At 38.5% G+C, this 24,374-nt stretch overlaps 1 long non-coding RNA gene across 1 annotated transcript in view; it reads left to right on the top strand.

The window, feature by feature from the left end:
- LOC138842555 (uncharacterized) overlaps positions 1-24,374 on the top strand; it is a 165,433-nt gene that overhangs the window by 69,653 nt on the left and 71,406 nt on the right. The window contains exon 3 of the long non-coding RNA XR_011377247.1: positions 10,199-10,321. This is a non-coding gene — a long non-coding RNA (uncharacterized lncRNA). The remainder of the gene's footprint in view (positions 1-10,198; positions 10,322-24,374) is intronic.

The raw sequence follows: 24,374 nt of genomic DNA, 5'->3' as shown, positions 1-24,374 counted from the left end.
AATTTTTTTTATTGTGGTAGAAGTCACATAATATAAAACATACTATTTTAACCGTATTTAACTGTACAGTTCAGTGGCACTAAGTATATTCACATCGTTGTGCAGCTCCCACCATCATCCATCTGCGGAATTTTTCACCTTCCTAAACTGAAACTCTGTCCGCACTAAACACTAACTCCCCATTCGCGAGACACAAGGAGCAAAAAGACTATAACCTGTTTTTACCCACTGAACCACTAATTCCAGTTCTAGGATGCTGTTCTAATAAAATGATGAGAAATTCAAATTCAGATTTTTATTTAAAGGCGTATACCATAATGCTATTTAAAATGATGAAAAACGGGGAATAAATAATCAAGATATCCCCAAACAGGAAAATTATAAAGTTAAGTGTGGTATATCTATGGTGTAGAATAGTAGAATAATCAATTCAAAGTATGAATACAAGGTATTTTTAATGACAAAAGTGAGTGTTAATAAAAAGGACATAAAATTGTCTCTATAATATGATGTAACAACGTGCAAAATTGTGAAAAAGATAGAAATAAGTAAAAATAATGAGTGCTTGTCTATGTGGCAGAGTTGTGGATGTTTTCAGTATTTTTCTAATTTTCTCCCATCAGAAATTCATAAAACATACATAGGATTAACCTGGTTCATATTTACTATAATGAAGTTAGACCAGTGATGATCTGTATCTACATCACTCTAGTTATTTTGACTGAAAAATGCTTCTCAGCACCATAAATTCAGCTCATAAAATAGTACAAAACCAAAAGGCTCCCCCCCACCTTCTTCTGTATTAATTATGGATCTATTTGTTGTAAATGACAGAATCTCAACTCATGCTGGCTTGTTCCCAATGAGAGTATTTTGACTTTTGCCATTCCAGGCAGAGCTGGGTATATAGGCTCTGATGATGCTCTCAGATCTGTCTTTCTTCATATCTCTGCATTGTCTTTCTCTATATTTTAGGCTAAGGTGTGAATGATGTTCCCTAAAATGGTCCAGTGATTAACTTCCACAGCTCACAATGATATGGCAGCTCTACCGTGTAGAAAAAAACTCGAAAACCACAGATATCCACTTAAATGAATCTGTCTGCAAAGCAGATGTGTTCATGGCTTGCATCTTTGTGCTTACCCTCTTTTCTACAATGGTTTCTAGTTCTGAGAGTCTGTGAACCTATTCTAATAACTCTTTCAAATTTCAATGTTAATGATAGATTAAAGCAAATCTTGAATAGTCTCTTTTGGACAAATCTTCTCTGTCCATGGTCTATTCTTATTTCCCCTCCCTTTCTCTTAAATTGTTCTTGGTCTCTTCCACCATTCAAGACCCCAAATATAGCATTACCCAACATTCAGTTGTATATATTATATAGCATTACCCAACATTCAGCACCAAGAAAACTTTTCCTTGATGAAACAATGGTGAGTGGGACTATTCTAAATCTATGGGTTGCTTTTCTGGAATGGATCATAGACATTTGATGAAAGTAAAATGTACAAACTTTGACTGGAAATTTCCACATCTCTCACTTCATCCATCACTGAGTGTTACAGAAAGTCTTTTATTCAATAAAATAATTTCTCTTCCTCACTCTTCTCAGTTTCTACTTTTGAAGAAAGTCTCTCTCTTTCTGAACGATGTGGATATAAACTAAATCACCAAACGGTGGAATAACAATTTTAGTTTTACTACGGTGGTGTTGTCTATTTTTTATGTGCTTACTTGATTCTCAACCCTGCACCATTTAATAGAAAAATGGAGCTATAAGACCCCTAAAAATTTAGTATATTTCTGCCTGAAGGAATATCCTTTTTTAAGTGCATCAAACCGTGCTCTTCTAAGAGTGAACCAAATTAGACAACAAACCTGTTTGTGATGATAAAAGGCACAGTGGGGGTAAATTAGAAATTAGCCTTAATGTTGAAGGCCTATCTGCCTGGCTTATCCTTATGGCAACTCAGTACCCTGAAGAGCAGGGAAGTAGATGGGAACATATCTAAACTCTACCAGTACAAGTACTGAGGAGGGCAAAATCTCACATGCATTCAGGAGTTATTTTCAGTGAAAATCATGCAAGGGTTTTTGCAGCCAGATGAAGAGAACAAAGTACAAAGCAAAGCAGAATGTAGTTATTTTTATTTGTTTGGTCTGTATTATTTGATTTAAAAGTTTGTCCTTTACGGGAGGTTAATGAATGCAGAGAAGCTATTAGTCTCCCCCTACGTCTAAACAAAACTCATGCTGCAAAGTGATCATAAAACTGCAACACATTGGGAAAGTGTTTAGATTTTTCCTTTCCTGCAATATGGCGATTAGTTGGTGGTAGAATTGCTCAGGGAAAACGAAATTTATTTGTTTATTGAATCAATCATTATGGAAATGCAGTTTTTCTATACATTTAGAAGTGTGCTTGTAAAAGTAAATCTTTGATATTATCTACCAGTTTAAATTTAGATTAATAGCTCATTCTAAAAAACAATTTCAAGATATTCCTTAATGTTGCTTATGCTAAAGACAGGTAATCTCATGACATGTTGTATTTTTATCTGGAAAGAAACCCAGTTCTGAGCTGTGTGTGGCCCCCTTGGATGAACTACTGCCTCAAGCTAACATTTCATATTATCTCACAGTACCATCCAATAAAAATTGTCCCTTTCAGTAATATTAAAAACTTTTAATTTCCTAAACTCTTCTTGCTTATTGTTTCTTGATCTTTGCTCTTAATAAGTTTACCCTGCTTGGAATGTGGTCTCCTACCATTTCCCTCACTTAAATTCCTACACATGCGTCAAGTAAAAATTCAAAATCCAATTTCCATGAATTTGGAAGTGATTTTTTTTTTTAATCTGTGGTGAATTTTACAAGCTTTTTGGTTGTTCAGTTCTTTCACGGTATTTTCCCTCATTTAAAACTTAAAATTCTTAGTTTGGTGCAAAATCATATTGTTTTGTAATTGTTTCTGCAAATCACTGGAAAATGGACGTTCCACTCTTCTTTGACTAGTTCCTGTAGTGAGGAATATTTTACACCTCAAAGCAGTCTGTTTTGTTTTGAAAAGCCTCTAATTGTTCATTTTTCCTTATAGGGAGCTGAAATTAGTTTCCATACAAATTCTAACCATTGGCTATAAATTTGCCTGTATATATGGGTATAAATATTATCAGCCATTCATTCTTTCAACCATTGTTCAGTGAATGCTTATTGGTAAAAAACAAATTGGTATCTTCATAAAGCTTAAGTCTAATGAGAGAGATATTCCTATGACTGTTAGGTAGTAAGCTCTTTGTGTACAATCATCATTCGTAAAATATTTTTATATTGCCTAACGAAGTGTGCAGAAAGGAGGAAACAGAACAACTTCAGGTATGAATTCTGAGAAACATCATTTTGTGTGAAAGTGAGTGCCTCCTTCTGTGGGGTTGTGAACAGACTGAACGTGGGCGGGGTCCCCATGATTACAGAGCAGAAGGTGGAGTCTGAGCCTATGACCTGCACAGAGATATGTTCTTCTTAATGGTTGGAACTCTCACTCTTGCTGCGTGTGTGGCTGTGTTAAAAATAGAAACCTCTCCCTCCTGGCACTTGTGGACTGGGGATGCTGCTCCACTTTCTGTGGGCTCTCTTCCCTGTTCAGAGAGAGGAACAGACACAGAATACTAGACATCAACTCTCCACTTATTCAATGATTCATTTCATTTTTTCCAACTTTTCTGGAAACAAGCAAGCAAAATTTACTTTTAAAGGACTAAAACAAGACCTGAATAAATGAAGAGGCATATAATATTCTTGGGTAGGAAAACATAATATCCTAAAATGTCAGTTTCCAATGTGATTCCAACCAGAATCCCATTTGTTTGAACGAAACTAAGTAAGTGAGAACAAATACCTTGGAATTGTCAACTATATTTTGGAAAAGAATATTAAGATTGGGTTTTCTTTTTATGACATAAAAACTTACTCTGAAGAAAACAGTACAGTATAGGCACAGCCTGCTCAGGTGACACTGACAAGAAACCACCCACCAGCCTCAAGACCACTGAGAGCACTGAAATTAAGAAAACAATAGTCTTTCCTTTACAAAAGAATAAAGAAAGAGAAAAGAAATCTAAGATGCCCATGAGAACCAAACACTTTCAGGATTCTGTATTCTCTGTACTGTTTGCCTTCACAGAACATGCCAACATCCTGAAAATAACATAGGCTGAGACCCTGAGTCTTTTAAGCTACTAAGTCTCAGGAGATTTGTGTTCAGCTCCCACTGTAGTCTTAGTCACTGTGTCACTCAGAGCACAGAAGTACTTGGCCGAGTCTTTCCAATGGGCTGATGTTTTCCTCAGGTGGAAGGACTTCTCACTCCTCCTAAATTCAGCCTCAAAACCTTTGATACCTGAGACAAGGCTGTTTCCAGATGTGTACTTCAGGAGAAGCTGGAGTCCTTGATAGGGGTACTGCACGTACCAGAAGAGAGAGGACGAAGAAGAAGATGAGTAGTTGCACCTCAGCTCCAGACGGGCTCCTTCAGAGACAGTGATGTGGCCGTCAGGCTGGGTCACCGACTGGGCTCCGGCTCCTCCTGAAACATCAATGCTGAATCAATGAACTCAGCCAGAACAAAAAGTCTCTATTCAAAGTCAGTCCAAAGCAAAGTTCCATGTGTGGACAAGAGAGTAAAATGGAACAGTACTCACTCAGGAACAGGAGCACTTCAAGCATCAAGGTGAACACCAGGATCATGGTGGAGCAGTGAGGAGGCAGTGAGCTCCTTTCTGGGAGATTCTCCACAAACAAAAGTCTGATGACTGGTGGACTTGAACCCAGGTTGCTGTGAGGTTGAGAAGGAATGACACAGGATTTAGATTTCTTCTTCTGATGGACGTTGTAAGGTGTGTTGGGAGAGAGGCTGTCTTAACAAGACTGCCTGCCTCGGGCGTCTGAGATGCTTTACATGTCATTGTGCAAAAAGTGGTGTCAGAATATCTCTTTAAACTGTAGGGAAGGAAGGTTTTTGTGCGATTATTCTGATCTTATATAGGAAAACCATTTCCAGTTTACACAACAGCCCCCTCTATTGGTCAGATAGAGAAAGAAAGAGCAGTTCACAATTTTTGTGAACCTTCCTCACCTCCTTCCTGCCAGGAACACAAAAGTCTCCGAAAGGAGTGGCAAGCACTACAGAAAGTGGCTGCTCTGAATGTGGTCTGCAGGTGAGTAGCATCTGCATCACCAGGGAGCTATTCTGAATGCAGAAGCTCAGGCCCTACCCAGACTTCCTGAGTCAGAATCTGCATTTTAATAGGAATCCTTTGCACATTAGAATTTGAGAAACACTTGTCTAGATGAAGCAGGTAAAAAATATCTTTTGGATTTAATAATAAAGAGATCATTGGTATTTCTGAGAAAAAATAGGTTGGTTACAGGAGAGGCATGTATGAGTTTGGAGGAATATTAAATATTTTTTCAGAGGAGCATGCTTGAATATTTTAAATGATGGGAAGAAATCAGTAGCAAGAAAGTCCTGAAGAACCAGACCATAGAGTTTGGACGATCAGTGGGCTGAGGTGCCAGAGAAGTCAAAGTGAATGGAGTGGGTGAAGCGTTTGGACAGAGGCACACTATTTAAAAGGAAGAGAGAGAGCTTTTTTATTATTAGGGGAGGGAAAGTGAATTATATGTGTAAAAGCAGGAATGTTTCATGTGGAAAGCAGAAAGTTGAGGAAGATTCATTTAATGATACGAGTTGTCTTAATGGTCATCTACCATGACTCATCAAAAGGTCCTGGGTAAGCTGTACTAAGAACAAAGAGAGTCAAAGGAGATATCGTAAAGTATAGAAATGATACGTTATAAAAACATACAGAATTTTCACGCACCATTTCATTTACAATTGATGTTAAAAACCACGACTATATGGAGACAAACTTCTGTATGGCTGTGTTGATACATATGCTTAGATGGGGACACATTGTCCTCCTGGGATGATGGTTTAAGTAAGAACCAGGTGTAAGAGTGGGAAACATAGCCATGTGTTGGCTTGAGGGATATAATGAAGTAGAAGTATCTTCAAGTGTTCCCGTAGTGGAAGGTTTCCAGCCCACTCATATAAACCAGCTTCACAAACCAGCTCTCATTAATCAGTGCACTTGTCAAAAGTAAACTGTGGTCAAGCTGTAGGCAGGTCTACTGAATGGTTCTTGTAAGTCAGGGACAATAATAACAGCTGGGATTAAAGAATAATATGTATGGGCCCCTATCCTTGAGGAATTTGCACAAGTGAAGCGTTAAAACCAAAAAATATTCTTAGCATAGTAGATATGTGCTATTGAAAAACTGTGTACAGAACACTAAAAGAGGGAGAGGGCAAATAAATATAATTTATGTAACCTGGAAAATCTTTTTAAAAGTAAATGTGACATTTACTGGGTCCTGAAGATTGAATAGGATTTTGCCAACTTGAGAAAGAAATAATATTTATAAGAAGAAAATATGAGAGTGAGTTCATTTGATATGGCTGATGTTCAGAAATCTTGGTGTAATACTGGGGAGGAAGATGAACACTTACTGGAAGTAATACTGTAGATGGCCACATAAACCTTGGCTTTTACTTTTGGGTCATGGGGAGCCATAGCAGGTCCTGAAATAGAACAGCAATCTAATCTGATGTGTATTTTAGAATGATAACTTCAGGGATAGATTTGGGAAGTAAGAGCTCATGGATAGGGGATACATTTAAGAAGTTATTCCAACCAACTCAGTGAGAGGTTATGAGCACCTGGACCAGGATAGTAACAAGGCAAGTAAAAAGAGGTGGTTGGGGCTTCCCTGGTGGCGCAGTGGTTGAGAGTCCGCCTGCCGATGCAGGGGACACGGGTTTGTGCCCTGGTCCAGGCAGATGCCGCGGAGCCGCCGGGCCCGTGAGCCATGGCCGCTGAGCCTGCGCGTCTGGAGCCTGTGCTCCCCAACGAGAGAGTCCACAAAAGTGAGAGGCCCGCATACCGCAAAAAAAAAAAAAAAAAAAAAGGTGGTTGAATCTGAGAAATATTTAGAAGACAGAATTGATATGACTTCATATATCAGTCAACTTTGAGTAGGGCAATGCTCAGTACAAACAACCTCACAATGTCAGTGGCTCACAAGAACAAAGTTTACTGAGTTGTCCATGGTATGTTAGCTGTGGGTCAACTGCAGTCCCAGCACTCTGAGGCTCTGCTCCTGGATACAGGACGATTCCATTCTGCTACTATGAGTTATCTTTCCATTCTGGACCTTGCGTCTTCTTCACATTATGGATAAAAGCTGAAAAGACAACCACTACCTGGTAAGTGCAGGGAAGAAACAAAAGAAGACATGCCATGTGAATATATTTAGTTTTAGCTATGATAGAACATACTTCCTATCCACTCACATTCCATTGGTCAAAGCTGGTCACATTGCCGTGTCCAAAGTCCACAGTGAGGCCAAGTATAGAAAATATAGTCCAGCTAAAGATTAGCATAGTAAGGGTGAGAGAGCATGAATAGTCAACACATAATACACTCTAATACTCTTGGAAATGAGCCACATGAGAGTGAGCTTATAGGGCACTCGGATGTTAACTCCCTTACGGAAAAGAAGGTATATTCACTTCAAAATCTTTAAGAAAGTTTTTTGTGAAGACCTAGGAGAAATCAATAAAAAATTATTTGCTTTTCCCATTTCTCTTCTTTGTTCTTTCTTTTTGTGTTGAAGAACATGCCTTCAATGAAGTAGGATATAGCAACAAGTGGTAAATATTACCCTACTTTAATCAGATTATTTTAGAAAGGTTTGAGTAACTATCTAGTTCACTTGGAATCATGGCAAAAGAGGAGGCTAGGAATCTGATTCAATGATATGTCCAATATACTGGTGGGAATGGAGGTGAGTGATGTGTAATGACAGTCCCGTTAGTTGATGGAGCTACAGTGACTGGAACTCTTGTTTATCTATCATTGCATTTCCTCCTGGTTATAGAAAACACTGTAATTCATTGAATTTGCCTTTTCCACCTCACACATGGCTCTTTCTCAATGCTGGTACCAGAGCAGCACCAGGCACAGGCTTGGGCTGCAGAGGCCTGAAGGGCACTGTGTGCAGGCACAGAGAGATGTGGCTGAGTCTTCAGCCTGGGATCCTTGATGTACAGGCAGCTGTAGCCCTCCTTAGTATTCAAAGTGATTCTTACTTATCCTTCCTCCTTTCATCCTCATTTAAAGTCATTAAAACAGGTCCTTAGGGCTTTTTCCAGCTTCCCATCTATACCAGTGTAAAGCATAAAAAGAGCTGGAAGGGAAACTGCAGGTGAAATTGGTGCTCCCTCCTTCCTGAACATGCAGAGATGGAGAAATCTGTTCCACACTCAATATGCTGCTCATTTCTGTTCACAAAGGCAGGGTCAGACATACACTGATCTCTCTACAGAGTATTCATTGTCTTCACACGTTCCCAGATAGAACCTGGAGTTACGTGACTACATCCCCCTCCTTCTCCATCACTGCCACATACTGTTCAGAATGTCTTCAGCAGCCCCTGGACTTAAGGCAAGATGAAGTCACAGGATTAACAATGGAGCTGGCAAAGGATTCCTCTCCATTTATCCTGCCCAAGTATCCTCAGCAGAGGAATATTCTTCTTCAGAAAATAGGATTCTGCATCTGGTTGCCCAGCCAATCAGAGACAAGACCCCATACAAGGCCTAGAAACACACCAACAATTTCTGACCTAGACTCAGTTTCCTGTTACTCAAAAGGAGGGCTCAAACACTGCTTTCTTGAGACCAACTTCACAAACAGTGAGGACATCCCCCATGAGTCCACAGCACAAAGAGAGCTGACAACCATTCAGAAGTGGGCTGCCCCATCGTGCACTGCAATCATTCAACTTGAGAGAGATTGGGATGGCAATTTGTGGCAGGAAAAACACTTCGGTTAGGAATCTTTTATACAGACTTTCAACAAAATCCTCATATTATAAATGTGCACACATACCATGTGCTAAATTATCTATTGCTTTATGTACATTGTTCGAATACAGAAATCACACAATAGAATTACTATCATTCCCAATTTACCAACAGGAAAACTAAAGCTGAAAGAGATTGAGGAATTCACTCCAGGTCAAACACCTGGTAATAAATATAACACATATCTATCTGGTAAGGAGTCCATGGTGTTTGGAATCTGCCATTCCACTTACATTTGTGATACTCAGTAAATGTTTTAAATGGTAGAGAAGATATGTTCTAAAAATAACAGGAGTCTGCTTTTTGGGTTTCTTTCTACTAGCCAAAAAATGGAACAACTTAAATGTACTGAATGACTCCATTTACATGAAAGGTTCAGAAAAGGAACCTATGGAGATATAAAGTAGATCACTGGTTGCCTGTGGCCAGGTATCGGAACAGGGATTAACTATAATTGAGAATGAAGGAGTTTTTTGTGGTGATAAAAGTGTTTAAACCTGGATTATTGTAATGGTTTCATAAGTCAGCTAATTTACCAAAAATCACTGAACTGTACATTCAAAATGGATGAATTTTGTGGAATGTCAATTTTACCTCAAATAGCGTTGTTTAAAAGTAAATAAGAATTATGTTCTATCTTGCCCGTGTCACAGTCCAGGAATAATGCTAGTTTGATTGAACATACGCATATTAGTTTAAACAGTCATCTTGTGCCCAGAATATCCTTAAGAGATCTGAAAATTATGAAAGCAATACTCTCTGTTCCCTGTAAGCTTAAAAAACAGCTGGAAAAAAAAAAAAGACATCCAGGGGAAATTTAACAGTACAAGATAGCAGTAATTAAGATTGTTCAGAATCTAAATGTACTTCTGGAAAATTGGCAGTGTAAATTGACTATATAACCTTCTTTCCAGTGAACAACTGAAATAAATAAAGGAAAGAGCATGGGGAAGGTACTAAACTCAGGGAACAGTACCTTCCACACACTCAAATAGTGTTCTGGAAAGTGGAACAGGATTGGAAGATATCTCAATGGCTAACCTCTGACTTTCCTTCCCAAGAAAAGAGATGTCACTGTGGTTAATAAAGGAAGTCCTGAAAAAGCTCATTAGTGTCTCCCAATTTAGAAGTGCAAAGGCTGAGGTTAGGAATGGACTGCTAGACAAACAGAAACTAGTACAAGTAAAGTTCCTTTTTTTTTTCCTCCAGATCAGACCACTTGATGAATAGGATAGTGTGGGTATGACCACACCATCATAAAGCCTACTTGCTGTGAAGCGTATTTCTGATGAAAATACTGATCCATTGAAAAATTCACCCTGATATTGGAAGGTATGTGTCCAGAATAAGACAGGAATACCTCCAACAGCCTTGACATTCATGCAGCTAGTAAGGTAGAATCCTGTAATCTACAGCAACCCACCTTACCTGAAATCGAGGAGAAGCCAATTGATCGCTAGATATATTGCATAAATTAAATCTTAGATGAAGTGACTTGCAGGATATACATATTGACAGTTCTAGATAAACACACAAAGATTAGTCCAGTTTAAGCTTTTATATCAGTGTTTGAATAGCATGGACTCTACAAATAATTTTATCTTTTGTACATTTATTTTATATATATACACACACACACACACACACACACACATATAAGTTGAGCCTCCTGCACTAAGTATTGTTCACTCATAGAGGATTCTGTAGTGAAAGGATATAAAAGGCCTACAGTGCGGTAGGAGGAGGAAGAATTGAATGAATTAATTTTTAAAGAAAGATAATTATAGATAGTGATTAGCACTTAAAAAATACAATATTGTATTGAGCTAGAGAGTTGTTCTTGGGGTGAGGGAAGGCATCTGCTCTAGACAGGGTATGGAGAGAGGGCTCCACTCCGACACTTATTCTGTAACACCAGACAAGGTATCGAACCTCTCTCATGTTCAATTCCCTTTTCTGCAAGTAGCCAGTATCTTTCTGGGGGTGCTGGGCTCAGCACTGGCATTCATCATCTCATTCACTTCTCATAAGAACCCTGCATGGTAGATTCTGTCAATATCCACATGGTACATATGAGGAAATGGAAGCATAAAAATTATTAAGTCACTTTCCGAAGATCACTCAGCTACCGAGTGGTAGATCTAGAAATACAACCCAAGTCTTTGGTCTCAAACACTTTGCTACACTGTCTCCCTAAAGTAGGATGGACCCAACCTTGAAGGGTTCCAGTAAGAATTAAGTGAGAACACACATTCAAATCACCCAACACAACACCTTCCCTAGCTTAGGCACTCAACCAGCTGCAGGCAATGTGCAGAATCTTGGGGGGGGTGGGGGGTTGGGGTGGGGGGGGTTGGGGGGGCATGTTGGGAGACGGAATCTGAAATTGCAGAGGAATCTAGCCCAAGATAAATTTCAGTATTTTTCTGAGATATATGTAGCAGGTTACCTGGCAGATTTCATGTGTTATCGTGAGTATCCATGGTCTATCATGTTCTTACTGTTAATGAGAAGTCAATTCATTAAGGTGTCATATTGAGAGATTGGGTGGGCATATTATAATATAAAATGAGTGTACCACCCAGTATTGGCTACAATTGTTTATTTTTTCCCATTATTGACTCTTTCTCCCACTTCTCAGGATATTGCTGTACTACAAGAAAGGACAGAGCAGTAGACACAATTATACTTACCAGAGAAGAAACCCCAAACTTGCACAACAATTCTGAGCTTTCTTTCCAAGGTAGCCTATAACTCCACAGGCAAAATCATCTCATGTGTTGTATATGTCATTTGAAATCAATCACTTTCACATCTGGCTAGCAAAAGAAAAAAACCAGCCAGTTCTCCTGAATCCTCTCTCTCCTGATTTCTGCATTGGGAAGTTTACTGACTGGTTCAGCAATGGCAGCTTCTATTGTGACTAGGCTTCACCACAATTTTACCCAATGTCACTAGAGGGCAGCAGCGAGGCCAGTGTAGGCATCACAAAATATTTGAGCAGGACACCAGGTGGCAGTGCTTCAGCTCTCTTTCTTGCTGCATGCAGTGTGCTAGAGCCTGATTCTCAAGGAAGGAAAATAGAAAGATTAAAGAGATAAAAGATTCCCAAAGGGGTGACATTTGAGTAAAGACATGAAGGAATTCAGAGGTGCACCATGTAGATATTTGGGGGCATAACATCACAATAGAGAGGACAAAGGCAAGGAGCACAGATCTTGATATAGAAACATGCTTGGAGTGTTTAAGGAATAATATCTTTCCCTGAGGCCCCTTATTCTTCCCAGCACACTATTGCATAAGGAACTTGCTAAAGCATTCAGCACTGTTAACTGATTAGTGGATGATTTCCTCATCTATTGATCCTGGGGCAATTTGTGCCTAGGTTTGGCATCTTCTTTCCTAGTTCCCTTTAGGTTCCTGTTTAAACCAGTAATGTCACCATCACTGAGACATCCAGCCACCCTATGCTGGGGCCAAGTGCTTCTCCATAGTTCAAACCTTGCTCTTTAGGAGCCCCATAAATGCTACACTCTGGCTGGCAATAAAAGTTAGAGATGATATTCACAGTTAGGAAAGTTCTTTCTTATTTCTGAAAAATTAAAAAAATTGGAACAATAAAATCTATCTCATAGGGTTTATGATATTTGAATTAGATAATGAATCTGAGATGCATACTACAGTGCCTGACATATAGTAAGCCCAATAAGGACCAACTTTCTTTTTTCTAGTAAAACTTTCCTTTCCTTCAATGTCCGGGTCTGTGTTCTGTTACTGCTTGTTGTTTTCTCCACATCAGTTCAATGATGGGAGCTTCTAAGAAATTTACTTAAGCACTTATTTTCCTGGAGACAGTCATTATTTTTCCCTCTCTTCTTAGGTCCTATTCTCCTAGCCATACTGATTCACTCAGGATGCTAAAAGGGCACAGATGAGGTTTTATTTTCATTTCCCTAATGAATAATAATAATATTCCCTGATGAATAATGATAATTTTTGTATATTTATTAGCTATTGGATATAATATTTCTGAATTGGATCTCCAAGATTTTGCCATTCTTATTAACTCTTTTCTTATTGATTTACATGAGCTTTTAATATATATTGCATTTGAGTCTTTATCAGAAATATGCATTGCAAATACAGTTTACCATTCTGTGCCTTGACTTTCCCCCCTACTAGCAGTGATTTTTAACAAAGACAATTTTAAAATATCCTTTCATGTTCATAAGAAGCCAGTTTCAAAGTTTTATTTATTTGTTTTAACACTTCAAAAATGTTTTCACTTGGTGACTTCTGATGTGAAATCAGGCATCATTCTTAATGATATTTCCCAGAATACAATATATCGATTTTCCCTGTATATTGGCAAGATTATTTCCACTTAAATATTTAAGTGGATTTGCCTTCAATGCCTTGCAAATTTCTACCAAAACCACAGTGGTGGACTTGCAGAATTCCTTATTCATCTTTATGGTTTTCCACATAGCATTGCTCCTGAATAAGAAACTTGTTTTTTAGGAAGTCAAGTAGAGCAGTGAGTGAAGGTACTTGCTATGAGCAAATAGGTTATGGAATGGGTAATGGAAATGGTAGTTATAAATACCACCTACAATCATGTGGTCATTTGCAGAAACAAGAACTATAATACTTATGACAATTTCTTTTTCATTTTGATATGAATATGGTTATGTATACATTAACCATTTTTAAATCTCTCCCCTACTTGTCTGCCTGTGGTAACATATGATGTGCAAGTATAAGTTTATCTCATATCTCATTGTATCTCAGTGGTTAAGATGCAGGATTCAATGGGACAGTGTGAATGAGGTATAAGAGGAAAGAACACCACCCCAAAATGGATAAATTAACTGGGTGTACTCTCTTCGGGAGAGGGTTAGCTTGGTTTTGGTTGAATGGGGAATAACTGCATCTTATTAACAGGAAGCATAGTTTTGCTGTTGTGTTTATTTGAAAGTTGTGTTGTTAAAAGAGGTATAGATGGGTGACAGTTGACATAGAGGGTACTGTAGTAGCTTTGTAGTGTCTCAACTATCTGGAAATCTATGTCCCAGAATTTGCTTCCCTGTATTGTTCTGGGTTAGGGTTGGCCACAAAAAAGACTTGCGCAAGGTTTAGAAGGTAGTTGTTATGAAGTAGCCACATTTTTTATGCTCTGCTGGTTGGTGCAAGGCTCCAGGAACTGGGCAACTCACACATGTGGCTGCTGATGAACTAGCTCATCTTATTGTTGACTCACAACTCCTCTACCGCCCACCCGATCTCCTCCTCATCTTCTCTTTGTCTTGGACCAAGTATGCGTGTAGCATGAGGGTAAATGACACCCACTTCTCCTTGAGGTCACTCACCATTGTGAGACTGAAGGAGGTGAGAGACAGACAAGTTTTAGTGTGTCTTTGTGGGTACCATTGTCCTCATGGGTTCTAGTATCCGTACATGTCACAGTCTGTCCATGCTTTTGTCCACATCCAACTTTCCTTCCCAAATGACACTCTAACAGTGAATTCAGGCTCAACACCAGATGCAAAGATAACAGCTTTGTATAGACCCCTCCACCAGCTCTACCTATTGCCTGAGTGCTATTCTCTACAGTGAGCCTCTTATTCTAGATCACTTGTAATTTGCTTCTCTGATTGTACCCTGACACAAAGTCTAAGGGGAAAGGACTAAGGAAATGATTTTCATGACCATTTCAGATAACTAGACCCAGGTTTGTGATGTGAGTGTCTTTAGGTGGAAGTGCCACTTTAAATTATCATGGAGCAAATTTTCAACATTAGACAATTTTACACATGTTCTGTGTGATGGACTTAAAGTCAAAAATTCAAGACTGAGTATGTATTAGTAGAAAGTTACTCTGGACATCTGTTCCCAAGTGAGATAGCAGGAGATTTTATTTAGAATTAAATCTCCTGATCCAGACCACAGATTAAGCAACCACAGGACTACCATTTCTTGTCTGGCATCTGCAGGTGTGCCTTTCAGCGTGGCTCCCGCAGCAAGGGGGCTCTCTCTTATTGAGCTCTGGGGTTTTTGTTTGGCTTTTCCTATTACTTCAAGCACTGTGAGGTCCCAGAGAGCACAGAAGTAGTTTGCAGAATCTTCCACCAGTAAGGCTGAAATGGTGAGGCTGATGAATTTATGTCTTTTCTGAAAGTTTACAGAATAGCGGCCATTCTTTGCATTTTGGTCAGAAGAACTCTGATGAATAAGGAAAGTCATCTCTCCACTGGGAAGCTGCTTATACCAAACAATAACGTACCAGCTCAAGCTTGTTTCATACAGACAGCTCAAGGTGACCGCCTCCCCTAGCTGACTGGATATGGATGGCTGGACTTGAGTAACTTTCTGGACCGCACCACATCCTGTGGGAAAAAATCAGAAAACAGAGCTGAAGTAGTGAACAAAATAATGTAGGAATTAGACTAATTTAGGACCCAAAGAAAAACCAAATTGAAATCATGATAAGCTTTCTTTTCTCCAATCCTCCTTTCCTCCCCAAGTCCATGTGAAGTACCATGTGCCTGTGTGCAGTCCTTTCAACCTGAACATTTGTACCCATATTTGGAACCATCCCTACCAGAGAAGATGAAGGCCAGGAATACCCAGGGCAGGCTGGAGAGCACCATGTGGCAAGAATTCCCCTGCACATATGTTTTCAGTTCTGCCTCAAGCTGAGAGTTCAGTGTCTTTGAGGGCCTAGCAGCACATATACATAGTACCTGGGTTCCTGTGTCACTCCTCCAAACAGGAAGTAGGGTGTTATGTTCATAGACCACGTGGTCAGTGCACAGATGTGGAAAAAGTCTGGCTCACCACAAAACTATGTCTACTTTTCTTCCCACGGTAATTGTTAGGCAGTGTCTGAAAAGGAGCATGGAAAAATGAGTATTAAAGTTTTGAGCTGAGGGGAACTACAGATTAAACAGGTTGACACGTGTTGATAATTATTCAGCAGAATAATTTTGCCGGTCCATTTAAAATAGAATTTAGTATAGGGTATGCACCCTTCTTGTAATCTACTTACTGGTCATTTATTTAGCCTCTCTTTACTTTTCTCCATTCTGAATCAGTGGAGTTCTTTTAAAACTCACAGATTTTCAGCTTTCTTGGTGAAAGGCAATATTATCCAAAATAATTAATGTATCTCTTTTTTTTAACCGGGTTCTAGGGCTCTATTTAGAGCTACTCTACTCATATATACATTCTACTCCAAATTTGTTATTAAACTGTTCAAACTACTAGAAAAAAAGCAAAACGAACTTTGAGAGCCAGAGGAATTCATATAGTGACACCTTTTCTTTTAAATTTTAAACTATAGTCATCATGCTGTACATTGCATCCCCAGGAGGAATTTATCTTTAACTGGAAGTTTGTACCTGTGGAGCACCTTCACAGACTCCCACCCCCATCCCCACTGATTCTGACAATCGCCAATCTGTTCTCTGTACCTGTGAGTTCTGCTGTGTGTGTGTGTCTGTGCCTGTGCTTTAGATTCCACATACAAGTGATTTCATACAGTATTTTTTTAATTTTAATTTTCATACAGTATTTGACTTTGTCTTCACTTAACATTATGCCCTCTAGTTTCATCCATGTTGTAAATGGCAGGGTTTCTTTTTTTTTTTGATGACATTATCCTTGTTCATTCATCTGTCAATGGACACTTAGGTTGTTTCCAAGTCTTGGCTATTGTAGATGAGCTGCAATGAAGAGATATCTTTTTGAGATGGTGCTTTTATTTCCTTCAGGTATATACCCAGAAGTGGAAATCCTGGATCGTATAGTAGTGCTCGTTTTAATTTTTTTGAGGCATCTCCATACTGTTTGCCATAGACATTGCACTCATTTACATTTCCACTGACAGTTCACAGGGTTCCCTCTTGTTTACATTCTTACCAACACTTTTTTTCTTTTCTTTTTGATAATAGCCATTCTGACAGATGTAAGGTGATACCTCATTTTCATTTTGATTTTCATTTCCCTGATTATTAGTCATGTTGAGTATCTTCTAATTCACCCATTGGCCATTTGTATGGCTTCTTTGGGAAAATGTTTATTCAGATGATCTGCCTATTTTTTAATCAGATTGGTTTTTCTATTGATCTTATGATATTTTAATATATTTTGATATTAACCACTTAGCAGATATATAATTGGAAAATATTTTCTCCCATTCCCTAGATTGCCTTCTCATTTTGTTCATGGTCTCTTTTGCCTCACAGTTTGATGTAGTCCCAGTTGTTTATTACTGCTTTTGTTGTCTTTGCTTTTGGTGTCAAACAAAAAATCATTGCCAAGACTGATGTCAAGGAATTTGTTCTGTATGTTTTCTTCTAGGAGTTTTATTGCGTTAGGTCTATGTTCAAGTCTCTAGTCCCATTTGAGTTGATTTTTGTGTATGGTGTAAGATAAGTGTCCAGTTTCATTCTTTTGCATAGGGCTTTCCATTCTTCTTAACCCCATTTATTGAAGAGACTTTCCTTTCCTGAAAGTATATTTTTGGCTTCTTTTTCATGAATTAATTGACTATGTACACATGGGTTTATTTTTACTTTTGTTTTTTAACATCTTTATTGGAGTATAATTGCTTTACAATGTTGTGTTAGGTTCTGCTGTATAACAAAGTGAATCAGCTATATGTATACATATATCCCCATATACCCTCCCTCTTGCATCTCCCCCCGACCCTCCCTATCCCGCCCCTCTAGGTGGGCACAAAGCACCGAGGTGATCTCTCCGTGCGATGCAGCTACTTCCTACTAGCTATCTACTCTAGATTTGGTTGTGTATATATGTCAGTGCTACTCACTCACTTCGTCCCAGCTTACCCTTCCCCCTCCCTGTGTACTCAAGTCCATTCTCTACATCTGCGTCTTTATTCCTGTCCTGCCCCTAAGTTCATCAGAACTTTGTTTTCTTTTTTTTTAGATTCCACATATATGTGTTAGCATACGGTATTTGTTTTTCTCTTTCTGAATTACTTCACTCTGTATGACAGACTCCATGTCCATCCACCACACTACAAACAACTCAATTTCGTTTCTTTTTATGGCTGAGTAATATTCCATTGTATATATGTGCCACATCTTCTTTATTCATTCATCTGTCCATGGACATTTAGGTTGCTTCCATGTCCTGGCTATTGTAAATAGGGTTTCAATGAACAGTGTGGTACATGCTTCTTTTTGAATTACGGTTTTCTCAGGGTATATGCCCAGTAGTGGGACTGCTGGGTCATATGATAGTTCTGTTTTTCAGGAACCTCCATACTGTTCTCCATAGTGGCTGTATCAATTTACATTCCCACCAACAGTGCAAGAGGGTTCCCTTTTCTCCACACCCTCTCTAAAATTTATTGTTTGTAGAATTTTTGATGATGGCCATTCTGACCGGTGTGAGGTGATACCTCATTGTAGTTTGATTTACATTTCTCTAATGAGTAGTGATGTTGAGCATCTTTTCATGCATTTGTTGGCAATCTGTATATCTTCTTTGGAGAAATGTCTATTTAGATCTTCTGCCCAGTTTTGGATTGGGTTGTTTGTTTCCTTGATATTGAGCTGCATGAGCTCCTCGTATATTTTGGAGAGTAATTGTTTGTCCGTTGCTTCGTTTGCAACAACATATTTTCTCCCATTCTGAGGGTTATCTTTTTATCTTGTTTATGGTTTCCTTTGCTGTGAAAAAGCTTTTAAGTTTCATTAGGTCCCATTTGTTTATTTTTGTTTTTATTTCCAATTCTCAAGGAGGTGGGTCAAAAAAGATCTTGCTGTGGTTTATGTCAAGGAGTGTTCTGCCTATGTTTTCCTCTAAGAGTTTGATAGTGTCTGGTCTTACATTTAGGTCTTTAATCCATTCTGAGTTTATTTTTGTGTATGGTGTTAGAAAGTGTTCTAATTCATTCTTTTACATGTAGTTGTCCAGTTTTCCCAGCACCACTTATTGGAGAGGCTGTCTTTTCTCCATTGTATATTCTTGCCTCCTTTATCAAAGATAAGGTGATCATATGTGCGTGGGTTTATCTCTGGGCTTTCTATCCTGTTTCACTGATCTAGACTTCTGTTTTTGTGCCAGTACCATACTTTCTTGATTACTGTAGCTTTGTAGCATAGTCTGAAGTCAGGGAGCCTGATTCCTCCAGATCCATTTTCCTTTCTCAAGATTGCTTTGCCCATTCAGGGTCTTTTGTGTTTCCATGCAAAGTTTAAATTTTTTTGTTCTAGTTCTGTAAAAAAAAAAAATGCCATTGTTAGTTTGATAGGGGTTGCATTGAATCTGTAGATTGCTTTGGGTAGTATTGTCATTTTCACAATGTTGATTCTTCCAATTGAAGAACATGGTATATCTCTCTATCTGTTTCTCCATCTGAAGAAAGCTGTTTAATTTCTTCCATCAGTGTCTTATAGTTTTCTGCATACAGGTCTTTTGTCTCTTTAGGTAGGTTTATTCCTAGGTATTTTATTCTTTTTGTTGCAATAGTAAATGGGAGTGTTTCCATAATTTCTCTTTCAGATTTTTCATCATTAGTGTATAAGAAAGCAAGAGATTTCTGTGCATTAATTTTGTATCCTGTTACTTTACCAGATTCATTTATAAGCTCTAGTAGTTTTCTGGTATCATCTTTAGGACTCTCTATGTATAGTAGCATGTCATCTGCAAACAGTGACAGCTTTACTTCTTCTTTTCCTATTTGGATTCCTTTTATTTCTTTTTCTTTTCTGATTGCTGTGGCTAAAACTTCCAAAACTATTTTGAATAATAGTGGCGAGAGTGGACAACCTTTGTCTTGTTCCTGATTTTAGAGGAAGTGGTTTCAGTTTTTCACTATTGAGGATGATGTTGGCTGTGGGTTTGTCATATATGGCCTTTGTTACGTGGAGGTAAGTTCCCTCCGTGCCTACTTTCTGGAGAGCTTTTATCATAAATAGGTGTTGAATTTTGTTGAAAGCTTTTTCTGTACCTATTGAGATGATCATATTGTTTTTATCCTTCAGTTTGTTAATATGGTGTATCACATTGATTGATTTGCATATACTGAAAAATCCTTGCATTCCTGGGATAAACCTCACTTGATCATGGTTTATGATCCTTTTAATGTGTTGTTGGATTCTGTTTGCTAGTATTTTGGTGAGGATTTGTGCATCTATGTTCATCAGTGATATTGGTCTATAGTTTTCTTTCTTTGTGACACCTTTGGTTTTGGTATCAGGGTGATGGTGGCCTCGTAGAAAGAGTTTGGGAGTGTTCCTCCCTCTGCTATATTTTGCAAGAGTTTGAGAAGGATGGTGTTAGCTCTTCTCTAAATGTTTGATAGAATTCACCTGTGAAGCCAACTGGTCCTGGGCTTCTGTTTGTGGGAAGATTTTTTTTTTTTTTTTTTTTTTTTTTTTGTGGGAAGATTTTTAATCACAGTTTCAATTTCAGTGCTTGTGATTGGGCTATTTATATTTTCTATTTCTTCCTGGTTCAGTCTCAGAGAGTTGTGCTTTTCTAAGAATTTGTCCATTTCTTCCAGGTTGTCCGTTTTATTGGCATGTAGTTGCTTGTAGTAATCCCTCATGATCCTTTGTATTTCTGCAGTGTCAATTGTTACTTCTCCTTTTTCATTTCTAATTCTGTTGATTTGAGTCTCCTTCCCTTTTTTCTTGATGAGTCTGACTAGTGGTTTATCAATTTGTTTATCTTCTCAAAGAAAGAGCTTTTAGTTTTATTGATCTTGGATATTGTTTCCTTCATTTCTTTTTCATTTATTCCTGATCTGATCTTTATGACTTCCTTCTTTCTGCTAAATTTAGAGTTCTTTTGTTCTTCTTTCTCTAACAGCCTTAGGTGTAAGTTTAGGTTGTTTATTTGAGCTTTTTCTTGTTTCTTAAGGTAGGATTGTATTGCTATAAACTTCCCTCTTAGAACTGCTTTTGGGGCATCCCATAGGTTTGGGGTCGTCATGTTTTCATTGTCATTTGTTTCTAGGTACTTTTTGGTTTCCTCTTGATTTCTCAGTGATCTCCTGGTTATTTAGTAGTGTATTGTTTAGCCTCCATGTGTTTGCATTTGTTACAGTTTTTTTCCTGTAATTGATATCTAGTTTCATAGTGTTGTGGTCAGAAAAGATACTTGATATAATTTAAATTTTCTTAAATTTACCAAGGCTGGATTTGTGACCCAAGATGTGATCTATCATGGAGAATATTCCATGAGCACTTGAGAAGAAAGTATTCTGTTGTTTTGGATGGAATGTCCTATAAATGTCAATTAAATCCATGTTGTTTAATGTGTCATTTAAAGCTTCTATTTCCTTATTTATTTCCATTTTGGATGATCTGTCCACTGCTTAAAGTGAGGTGTTAAAGTCCACTACTATTATTGTGTTACTGTCAATATCCCCTTTTATAGCTATTAGCATTTGCCTTATGTATTGAGGTGCTCCTATGTTGGGTGTATAAATATTTACAATTGTTATATCTTCTTGGATTGATCCCTTGATCATTATGTAGTGTCTCTCTTTGTCTCTTGTAGTCGTCTTTATTTTAAACTCTATTTTGTCTGATATGAGAATTGCTACTCCAGCTTTCTTTTGATTTCCATTTGCATGGAATATCTTTTTCCATCCCCTCACTTTCAGTGTGTATGTGTCCCTAGGTCTGAAGTGGGTCTCTTGTAGACAGCATAGATACAGGTCTTGCTTTTGTATCCATTCAGCCAGTCTATGTCTTTGGTTGGAGCATTTAATCCATTTACATTTAAGGTAATTATCAATATGTAGTTCCTATTCCCATTTTCTTAATTGTTTTGGGTTTGTTATTGTAGGTCTTTTCCTTCTGTTGTGTTTCCTGCCTAGAGAAGTTCTTTTAGCATTTGTTGTAAAGTTGGTTTGGTGATGCTGAATCCTCTTAGCTTTTGCTTGTCTTAAAGGTTTTAATTTGTCCATCAGATCTGAATGAGATCCTTGCTGGGTAGAGTAATCTTGGTTGTAAGTTTTTCCCTTTCATCACTTAAAATATGTCCTGGCATTCCCTTCTGGCGTGCAGAGTTTCTGCTGAAAGATCAGCTGTTAACCTTATGGGCATTCCCTTGTATATTATTTGTTGTTTTTCCCTTGCTACGTTTAATATTTTTTCTTTGTATTCAACTTTTGATAGTTTGATTAATATGTGAATTGGCGTGTTTCTCCTTGGATTTATCCTATATGGGACTCTCTGCACTTCCTGGACTTGACTGACAATTTCCTTTCCCATATTAGGGAAGTTTTCAACTATAATCTCTTCCAGTATTTTCTCAGTCCCTTTCCTTTTCTCTTCTTCTTCTGGGACCCCTATAATTCGAATGTTGGTGCATTTAATTTTGTGCCAGAGGTCTCTGAGACTGTCGTTGATTCTTTTCATTCTTTTTTGTTTATTCCTCTCTGTGGTAGTTATTTCCACTATTCTCTCTTTCAGGTCACTTACCCGTTCTTCTGTCTCAGTTATTCTCTATTGATTCCTTCTAGAGAATTTTTAATTTCATTTATTTTGTTGTTCATCATTGTTTGTTTGCTCTTTAGTTCTTCTAGGTCCTTGTTAAACGTTTCTTGTATTTTCTCCATTCTATTTCCAAGATTTTGGATCATCCTTCCTATCATTACTCTGAATCCTTTTTCAGGTAGACTGCCTATTTCCTCTTCATATTTTTTGCTCTGGTGGGTTTTTCCCTTACTCTTTCCTCTGCTGCCTATTTCTCTGTCTTCTCATTTTGTTTAACTTACTGTGTTTGGGGTTTCCTTTTTGCAGGCTGCAGGTTCATAATTCCCCTTGCTTTTGGTGTCTGCCCCCATTGGATAAGGTTAGTTCAGTGTCTTGTGTAGGCTTCCTCGTGGAGGGGACTGGTGTCTTTGTTCTGGTGGGTGGGGTTGGATCTTGTCTTTCTGGTGGTCAGGGCTGCGTCCAGTGGTGTGTTTTGTGGTGTCTGTGAGCTTAATATTATTTTAGGCAGCCTCTCTGCTGATGGGTAAGGCTGTGTTCCTGTCTTACAAGTTGTTTGGCATAGGGTGTCCAGCACTGGAGCTTGCTGGCCATTGGGTGGAGCAGGGTCTTAACATTGAGGTGGAGATCTCTGGGAGCGCTCTCACTGATTGATATTACATGTGGCCGGGAGGTTTCTAGTGGTCCAATGTCCTGAACTCAGCTCTCCCACCGCAGAGGCTCAGGCCTGACACCAGGCCGGAGCACCTAGACAACAGGGGTTTATATTTGGACTCTCCATTCTGCTCCACTGATCAATGTGTCTGTTTTTATGCCAGTACCAGTGTTTTGACTACTATAGCTTTGTAATATAGTTTGAAATAAGCAAATGTGATGCCCTCAGTTTTGTTCCTCTTTCTCTAGATTGCTTTGGCTATTGGTGGTCTATTTTGGTACCATACAAACTTCAGGATTTTTTTGTTCTATTTGTGTGAAAAGTGCCATAGAATTTTGACAAGGATTTCATTCAATCTGTAGATTGCTTTGGGTACTATGGATATTTCAACAATTTAATTTTTTATGTCCATGACGACAAAGTATCTTCCCATTTATTTTTGTCTTCTCAATTTCCTTAATCAATGTCCTATAGATTTCAATGTACAGGTCTTTCACTTCCTTGTTTAAATTTATTCCTAAATATTTTCTGTTCGATGCAATTGTAAATGGAATTGTTTTCTTAACATCACCTTCTGATAGTTTGTTAGTAGTATGTGGAAACACAACTGATTTTTGTGTATTGGTTTTCTATCCTGCAACTTTACTGAATTTGTGTATTAATTCTAACATATACTGACATCTTGTGGGCACGTCTCCCACTGCTAAGCCACATGATGTGATTTTCTTTTCACTTTCTCTTTTTGTTTATGAAAAAGTACACATTAAGAACTGGAGTAGGAAGTCTCTATGCTGTTTATTTTCGGTTGAACAAGGTTTAGTTCATAAGCAAGTTAAAAGATTTTTCTAATGGAATTTTTATTGGCATTTTTGTGGCCTATTCAGGAAGAACACCAAGTCTTATACAGCCTTGAGAGGAGGGGGAAAGTCTCTCTAAATGACAAGAAAGATGGGGCTTCCCTGGTGGTGCAGTGGTTAAGAATCTGCCTGCCAATGTAGGGGACACGGGTTCGAGCCCTGGTCTGGGAAGATCCCACATGCCACAGAGCAACTAAGCCCATGTACCACAACTACTGAGCCTGCGCTCTAGAGCCCGTGAGCCACAACTACTGAGCCCATGTGCCGCAACTACGGAAGCCCAGGCGCCTACAGCCCATGCTCCACAAGAGAAGCCACCGCAATGAGAAGCCCACGCACTGCAACGAAGAGTAGCTCCCGCTCTCCGCAACTAGAGAAAGCCTGTGCGCTGC

Source organism: Globicephala melas, chromosome 2 (genome assembly GCF_963455315.2).
Source record: "Globicephala melas chromosome 2, mGloMel1.2, whole genome shotgun sequence".
NCBI lineage: Eukaryota > Metazoa > Chordata > Mammalia > Artiodactyla > Delphinidae > Globicephala > Globicephala melas.
This window is presented reverse-complemented; position numbering and strand designations above follow the sequence as displayed.